This window comes from Pseudophryne corroboree, chromosome 12 (genome assembly GCF_028390025.1).
Source record: "Pseudophryne corroboree isolate aPseCor3 chromosome 12, aPseCor3.hap2, whole genome shotgun sequence".
Classification (NCBI taxonomy): Eukaryota; Metazoa; Chordata; class Amphibia; order Anura; family Myobatrachidae; genus Pseudophryne; species Pseudophryne corroboree.
Window position 1 is genome coordinate 18,311,233 of NC_086455.1, and position 9,626 is coordinate 18,320,858.

The window sequence follows — 9,626 nt, forward strand, 5'->3', positions numbered from 1 at the left end:
ACTCCTCCCTCTAATACTCCTGCTAATCGAAAGAAAAGAGCACTCCCAGGAGGTAGCTTTGACCCCCACGTATACATTGATGCTATAGGGGTCCCAAGAGGTGTTCCAAATGAGTTCAAAGCTAGAGATGAGGTGGCTGCGGGTTTTGAATCATTGTTTCCTATAGTAACTGTAAATAAAAACGTAGCCTGGATTAATTATATATATTATAATCAACAAAGATTTGTTAATGATACCAAAGATGCTCTTAAAGGTATAGCTGAACAGCTAGAAGCCACTTCCCAAATGACCTTCCAAAATAGAATGGCTCTTGACATGATTCTAGCAGAAAAAGGCGGTACATGTGTTTACATTAGTAAGGTGGAAGGCTGTTGTACATATATTCCTGACAACACTGGTCCTAATGGTAAGGTTACTTTAGCCATAAACAAATTAGAAACCTTATCCATAGAACTTAAGAAAAATTCAGGTGTTGATAACCCATGGAGCCAATATTTTGGGTGGATTGAAAATTGGAAACAGGCTCTTGTGCAAATAAGTATATTCATAATAATAACTTTAATCTTTATAGGTCTCATAGTTTATTGTGTGATTCCCTGTGGAAAGAAACTCACATCTAAAGGTATTGACACAGTCTTGATGTATTATGATGTTACCACTAGCCCCATCACCTCCTCTGATAGCAAAGGCCCCGATGATTATGTTCAATATCTAAAAAATTGGAGAAACAAAAAGGGGGCTCTACAGAAGAATCATGTCGTATAACAATCATGATTCTAAGAGGGGATTGAAGGGTTAAATCTCCTCTGTCACTGTGCATTGTGTAAATATTGTTTCTTTTTCTTTTGCCTTGGATTTAGCTTGCATTGCATAAAATAAATATAGCTCCACCCATAGTTTGTTGGGAACTGTGTGAAATCACCACCCCTAGATGAAGTACTAGGCTGTATCCTACATCCCCCCCATGTAGCCTGTTTTATCCCTCCTATGCAGTAAAGTTAAACCAATAAAGTATTTACTTTTGCCTACCCCTCCCTGGACATTCCAATCCCTCCCTAGACAATGATGCCTTATATACCATTGTTATGAACAATAAACGCAGAGTGATTCTTAACTACATGGTGTCGTGTATTATCTGTAACGTTAAGGATTGCTCTCACTGACGTCAGTGGCCATCACATCGAGGTAATCAAAGAGAGGTAGGGATCCTTTCAACGACATTAAAGGTTGCTATGCATGTGGAAGTTGTAAAGTGTGTAAATTAATAGACAAGGAGAAAACTCTCTTTTATGATAAAAAAATAAAACGAAAACATATCAGATAAACAGCTTCATTAATTGCAATTCCACTCATGTGGTATACATGATTATATGCCCTTGTGGACACAGATATATAGGAAAAACTAAGAGATGTCACGATCCGGGTATCTGGACGCCATTTCTTACCCATCAGATGCCTCCTAAGGCTGGCTCTGCGCTCCAGGACCGGATTCCATCTGTTATCCTGATGTGTACATTCCTGTATCCTCTCCTGTCACTCTGGGACGCTGTCACAGTAAACGCCATATTACACCTGGCATGGCGTCTCCCACGGCCTCCGCCGCCGTCCCTGAACTTCTGCATGCAGAGTGTCTGAGTGGCGATTACGTCAGCCGCGGCCTCCGCTGTGTCCGCGTGGTTGGATGTGCATCTGTCAGCCTGGCGCCTCCTGTCTCCGGTGGCCGGCGCCGCCATTACTGTTTTCATTACCACATGGATTACAAACCAAACTTCCCTCCAAGTGTCTGCATGGGCGCAGCCATCTTGGATTCTGTCAGCTGATCATTTCCACCAATCTGTTCTCAGTATTGATAATCTGCATAATTGCCTAGCCAATCCCTTCCTTGCTGCAGGTATAAATACACTGTGCCTGAGCAAGGAAGGCGTCAGTGCTTTGGTTGTCAAACCTAGTTCCTGTTTGTCTCTCTCCTGTGATTGTCTTCCAGGTTCCAGCTCCTGTCTCAAGACTTCCACCATAGAGACCCGCACCAGCATTCCACCTGCGGTGTAGCCTGACTCTCCAATCCATTGTGGATTCATCTGTTTCCAGCTACAACATTACCTGCTTCCAGCTCAGTTTCCAGCAGAGTACAGCTTCCCTTAAAGGGCCGGTGTCCTTTCTACACTTTACCACTCTCCACCGGTATTATTATTTCTCCGCTCTCAAGTTCTACATTTCAGTTCATATTTCATCGCTCCCAAGTTCATTTATTATTTAACTGGTTCCAGCCAGTATCCACTCCGTACTAACAACAGTCTGGTTCCAGCCAGTATCCACAGCAGCTGTTTTATCTTCAGCAACCCAGCTTTTCCTGGAACACCAGCTGGCACAATCCTGGGTTATCTCCATTGCTACAGTCGGGCCTGGTAAGGACTTTCCATCTAGAAGATCATAAGAACTATCTCACACTACCAGTGCCCTGTGGCTCCTGCCATCCTGTAGTACCCAGGAACTGTATTTATTATTTGCTGACTTTTACGTTTTCTTTTACTGCTGCTGTGTTGCGGAGTTGTCATAATAAACATCATTGACTTTTATCCAAGTTGTCGTGGTCACGCCTTCGGGCAGTTATTATTCATGTTACTTACATGTCCAGGGGTCTGATACAACCTCCCAGGTTCCGGTACATCTCAGCCCCTACAACTGAGGCTGCCTCCCGTCAGCTCAGGCCCTCAGTTGTGACAAGAGAATGTTGAAAATCCGTATCCTTGAACACACCAGAAACATAAAAAAATCAAGTCACAAATCATAGTGTTCCACGGCATTTCAAGGAACATCACTGCAGTGATCCTACTAGGTTACGTTTTAAAGGTATAGAACATGTGAGTGCTAATAAGAATGGTGGAGATAGGGACGTAGAGCTAGAACGAAGAGAAACGTTCTGGATACTTACTCTCAAAACACTTAGGCCCTCATTCCGAGTTGTTCGCTCGCTAGCCGCATTTCGCAGCAGTGCACACGCTAAGCCGCCGCCCTCAGGGAGTGAATCTTAGCTTAGCAGAATTGCGAACGAAGTATTCGCAATATTGTGAAAAGATTTTTCTGTGCAGTTTCTGAGTAGCTCGAGACTTACTCTTCCAGTGCGATCAGTTAAGTGCTTGTCGTTCCTGGTTTGACGTCACAAACACACCCAGCCTTCGCCCAGACACTCCCCCGTTTCTCCAGCCACTCCCGCGTTTTTCCCAGAAACGGCAACGTTTTTTCACACACTCCCAGAAAACGGCCAGTTTCCGCCCAGAAACACCCACTTCCTGTCAATCACACTCCGATCACCAGAACGAAGAAAAAAACTTGTAATGCCGTGAGTAAAATACCAAACTTCTTAGCAAATTCACTTGGCGCAGTCGCAGTGCGAACATTGCGCATGCGCAATTATCGGAAAATCGCTGCGATGCGAAGAAAATTACCGAGCGAACAACTCGGAATGAGGGCCTTAAACCGGAGGGGTTAAATGAGGGATTTGAAGTTACCCCTTTTTTAAAATGATGTCTTTGAACTAATGTCATTTGATGGTGTGCTAAAGAACTGTTTCGCTTTATTCTTCCCTTTTTTATATGGAAGTCTGATATTATTATATATTATCTATTTGTGTATGTATCTAAAAAATGCTTTGAATAATGTCTTGTATTCCTCCCATTGCAACATGTAAATTAATTATATAAGGTATAGGTTATTTTGTACTTAATTACTGGGCACATTGTAAACTGAGCGGCGGAGTGTAGTTTTCAACAGGTGGTAATTATGTAGTAAACAGAAGATTCGAGATAATGAATGTTTACTTACTCATTCATTTATATCCATCCTATATATATACATACGATTGATTATTATGAGTGTGCCCCACTTTCATCCCCCGCTGGTATTTTACAAAAGCAGCGGCGGATTGTAATTTTGAATAATTCCTAATACATTTTTTAATATCTTTTTAATAATTGTTTAACAACTTAGTATCTAAAAGAAAGTTACTATGAGGCACCGAAAGTTCATATATACATAGATACTAACTATATTTGCATATCTGTTTTCAACTCCAGCCTGCCGCTCGGGTGTATCTAATTAAACATTCATGTAAATGAGGTAATTGATCCTTTAAAATGGACCTGAACGTCAGACTCCAGCCCTCTGACGAAGTCGATGACGAAACGCGTTGGTGCGGAGTCGAGTGACGTTGAGGATCACCGTAATTGTTGAACGAGGAGTCACGGACGTATGTGATTCCTGCCCGTGAGTCCCAGGGAGATCAGCTGCCGGCGAATGGAGGTTTCCATTGCGACTGACTGACACTTGTTCCAGCATTTACTTGTTGATCATTTGTGGAATCACGTGGTAGCCGTCTGGTACGAATATAATACATTGGTTTTAAGCACTTTGTGTTTTTAAAATAAAAAAAGGTTTATGCACTATGGAGCCCCCTATATATGTTTTATTGACAGATATTTTTCTCCGGTGGAGTTCGGATTGTTTGAAGGGGAGCTGCGGTCCTGGAAATTCATAGGAGGATCTAGTGCTTATTGAGCAACCATTGAAGCTGCTGTGGTTTCACTTTGCGAGTTATATATATACTTTATATGCGTTAACACTCCGGACTGTATCAATCAGCGCTATATCGTTTGTCAGTAGTAGTGGCGCTTACATATAATACACACAGTAGTAGTGCCACTTACACATAATACACACAGTAGTAGTGCCTGTTACACATAATACACACAGTAGTAGTGCCGCTTACATATAATACACACAGTAGTAGTGCCTGTTACACGTAATACACGCAGTAGTAGTGCTGCTTACACATAATACACACAGTAGTAGTGCCACTTACACATAATACACACAGTAGTAGTGCCGCTTACATATAATAAACACAGTAGTAGTGCCGCTTACATATAATAAACACAGTAGTAGTGCCGCTTACATATAAGACACTCAGTAGTAGTGCCGCTTACACATAATACACACAGTAGTAGTGCCGCTTACATATAATACACACAGTGGTAGTGCCGCTTACATATAATAAACACAGTAGTAGTGCCACTTACATATAATACACACAGTAGTAGTGCCACTTACACATAATACACACAGTAGTAGTGCCGCTTACATATAAGACACTCAGTAGTAGTGCCGCTTACACATAATACACACAGTAGTAGTGCCGCTTACATATAAGACACTCAGTAGTAGTGCCGCTTACACATAATACACACAGTAGTAGTGCCGCTTACACATAATGCACACAGTAGTAGTGCCGCTTACACATAATACACACAGTAGTAGTGCCGCTTACACATAATACACACAGTAGTACTGACGCTTACATATAATACACACAGTAGTAGTGCCGCTTACACATAATGCACACAGTAGTAGTGCCGCTTACACATAATACACACAATAGAGGTGCCGCTTTCACATAAAACACACTGTAATAGTAGTGCTTTCACATAAAACAGTAATAGTGGCGCTTCCACATAATACACACAGTAGTAGTGCCACTTACACATAGGGCCTAATTCTGAGTTGATCGCAGCAGCAATTTTGTTAGCAGTTGGGCAAAACCATGTGCACTGCAGGGGGGGCAGATATAACATGTGCAGAGAGAGTTAGATTTGGGTGGGGTGTATTTAAACTGAAATCTAGATTGCAGTGTAAAAATAAAGCAACCAGTATTTACCCTGCACAGAAACAAAATAACCTACCCAAATCTAACTCTCTCTGCAAATGTTATGTCTGCCCCCTCCCCTGCAGTGCACATGGTTTTGTCCAATTGCTAACAAACTTGATGCTGCGATCAACTCAGAATTACCCCCATAATACACACAGTAGTAGTGCCTGTTACACGTAATACACGCAGTAGTAGTGCTGCTTACACATATTATACACAGTAGTAGTGCCGCTTACACGTAATATACACAGTAGTAGTGCCGCTTACACGTAATATACACAGTAGTAGTGCTGCTTACACATAATGCACGCAGTAGTAGTGCCGCTTACACGTAATATACACAGTAGTAGTGCCTGTTACACGTAATACACGCAGTAGTAGTGCCGCTTACACATATTATACACAGTAGTAGTGCCGCTTACACGTAATATACACAGTAGTAGTGCCGCTTACATATAATACACACAATAGTAGTGCCGCTTTCACATAAAACACACAGTAATAGTAGTGCTTTCACATAAAACAGTAATAGTGGCGCTTACACATAATACACACACAGTAGCGGATCTTGCCACGGGCAAGCAGGACTTTTGCCCGGGGCGCCGCCTTCCGAAGGGCGCAGGGTGCCATCCGGAGGGCGCCGCACCAGGGCAAGATCCACTGCTGCTGTGTGCCCCCCGCTGCCCGCTGCTGCCGCTGGCCGCTGCCCCCCCCCCGCTGCCGCTGTGAAGGGAAACTAGACGCGTACGCGTCTAGTTTCCCTTCGTGGAGAGGACCTTTGCTGTGCGGTGCGCGATGACGTCATCGCGCACCGCACATCATTTCAGTCTGTACAGGGGCCGTAAATGACTACGCCCCCTGTACGAAGCCACGCCCACTATTGCCGCCCGGGGCGCACAGAGCGCCAGAACCGGCCCTGTACACACAGTAGTGCCGCTTACACATAATAACCACAGTAGTAGTGCTGCTTACATATAATAACCACAGTAGTAGAGCTGCTTACATATAATACACATAGTAGTAGTTCTGCTTACATATAAGACACACAGTAGTAGTGCTGCTTACACATAATAACCACAGTAGTAGTGCTGCTTACATATAATACACATAGTAGTAGTTCTGCTTACATATAAGACACACAGTAGTAGTGCCACTTAGACATCATACACACAGTAGTAGTGCCGCTTACACATAATACACACAGTAGTAGTACTGCTTACATATAATACACACAGTAGTAGTGCCGCTTACATATAAGACACACAGTAGTAGTGCCGCTTAGACATCATACACACAGTAGTAGTTCCTAGTGAACGCAGTGCAATGAACGTAATGCGCTGTGCTCATCTCTGCACATGCAGAGGGCCACCCAGCACAGGGCAAGGGCGCCTAGCACGTGTAAGGCCACCTCCCGATGTGTCTGCAATCTAATTGTGGATGCATCGGAACTAAAGTTGACCCCTGACAGAGCAGCCTGTCTGCACTGACAGACAGTCAGCGGCCATCTTTGTTATCGGAGAGGCTGCGTTTGATGTCACACAGCCGCCCCAAAAAAGGTTCCCGCTCTCATTTGCCCCATTCTAGCCACCCCCAACGCTGCGTCCTCGCCCCCAAAAAGCCTGCTGCTGTCAATCGCATTGCGGTCGCATCCATCGAGGATGTGACCGCAATGTGTATGCCCGCGTAGCCACTGTGCAGTAGTTGCACATGCACAGTTTGCTGCCACTGGCAAACTGCGCTGCGGGCCGCAACATTGGTGGGGTCTAAATGACCCCCTGAGTCCTCTAATCACCGTTGGGCAAGGGGGATAAAAGGCCAGTCTAGACAAGCAGCAGGCCCCTGTGTTTCTGTCTCAGTACACAGTCAGGAGCGGATCTAGGTATGGGCAAGCAGGGCGGCGCCCGTGGGTGCGGCCACAGTCATCCCGCAGGCACCCGCATCCCGGACTGCGGCTGCAGCAAGCGCCTTGGTCTGTGTGGGCGCCCGCTGCAGTCGTCACCATTGTCAGACGCTAGAGGTCATAATTGACCTCTAGTGTCTGTGCGGCGCTATGGGAGAGACATAATGATGTCACTACCATAGAGAGGAGCGGGGAGCCAGAGACGGAGCAGCAGCTGCGGTCGGCAAGCAGGGGCGGTGCTGGCGAGTATTTTTTTTTTTGTTTGTGCTTGTAAGAAGCGCTACTAGGGGGAAGAACTGCAGGGGGCATAACTACAGGGGGCACAACTACTGAGGGCACGGCTACAGGGGGCACAACTACAGGGGGCTTAACTACATCACTACAGGGGGCACAACTACTGAGGGCACAGCTACAGGGGGCACAACTACAGGGGGCTTAACTACATAACTACAGGGGGCATAACTACATAACTACAGGAAGCACAGCTACAGGAGGCACAGCTACAGGGAGCACAACTACAGGGGACATAAATGTGGCTATGCCCCTTCCTATGAAGCCACGCCCCTATTTTTTTACGCACGCCTTTGGCGCACATTAACACTGTTTTACCTACGGGGGAGGGGGGGGGGGGGGGGGAGGCTTTTGCCCTGGGCGCTGCAAGGTCTAGAATCGGCCCTGTCCACAGTACTTCTATTTGTCTGAGAACCCAGTGCTTGAGCCTTAGGGCTGGATGTAATACCACCCGGGTTCGATGTCAGTGCAAGCCATCTAGATTCCTGCACTCAGCTCCTACCACTGACCTGCTAGCGTCACTTCTGGAAGCACAAGAATCTCCTGATATGACGGGCAATCCCAACCATGTAGTGCAAGATGGAGGAGGTGAAGTAGCCAGACCCTAAGCGTTCAGTCCAGGGGAATGTCAGATAATTATTTTTGCTATCATGTCACTAAGGAGTTAATCACATCCTGCTCCGGGATGTAATGTATGTGCTCATGTGCTGCAGCGTATACCCCTTTCACACCGCCGCTTCCACCCTGATTATTGCCAGGTTAACCCAGGTCAGGGATAGGCGTGAAAGGGTACCCGAGAAAAATCCCAGGCCCAGTGACCCGGGAATCCAACCTGGGCAGCTTGCAGGTTTGGTGCCGGGAAGGACCGGGTTAAGCAGCAGTGTGAGCGCTCTGACCCGGATCCCATTCAAAGCATTGATGTCATCTCCAAGCGCCAGCAGAACAGTTAACAGTGGAATAAACTGGTTCGGATCTGCTGTATGTAAGGGGTCAGTCCCAAGTCTGACCCGTATTGGAACCGTCTTCTAAATCCCGGTTCAGACAAAGGATTTTGGTGTGAAAGGAGTGGAAGTGAGCCATGAAGTACCAACACAGCGGGTGGCAGCCACTGACCTCCCATCAAACAACGGTATAGGAAAGGCAATTTGCTTCATCAACTTATAAAGAGCAGGGGAGAGGGGGGGGGGGCACGAGAGGTTGCTGTTTAACTTGCTTGGAAACAAGTATCCAGATAAACTGGTGCTACTCATGGAGTGAATAAGCCACTTGCCTTCTGTATAGACCACTGCTTGATGTGGTGTTTTGGGGAGGCCTGCAGGTGCTGTTTGTACCAACGCTTGATGGAGGCCCTGGGCTACCTTTTGGTAATTTTAATTTAATAATACTTTAATATATGTAAAATGTGGCCCAATGTATGTGGGGAAGTGTGCATAGGAAGCGCCTTGAGGGGGTATAGGAAGCGCCTTGAGGGGGCATAGGAAGTGCTTTGAGGGGGCATAGGAAGCGCCTTGACGGGGCATACAAAAGCACCTTGAGGGGGGTATAGGAAGCGCATTGAGGGGGCATAGGAAGCGCCTTGAGGGGGTATAGGAAGCACCTTGGGGGGGTATAGGAAGCGCCTTGAGGGGGCATAGGAAGCGCCTTGACGGGGCATAGAAAGCACCTTGAGGGGGGTATAGGAAGCGCATTGAGGGGGCATAGGAAGCACCTTGGGGGGGTATAGGAAGTGCCTTG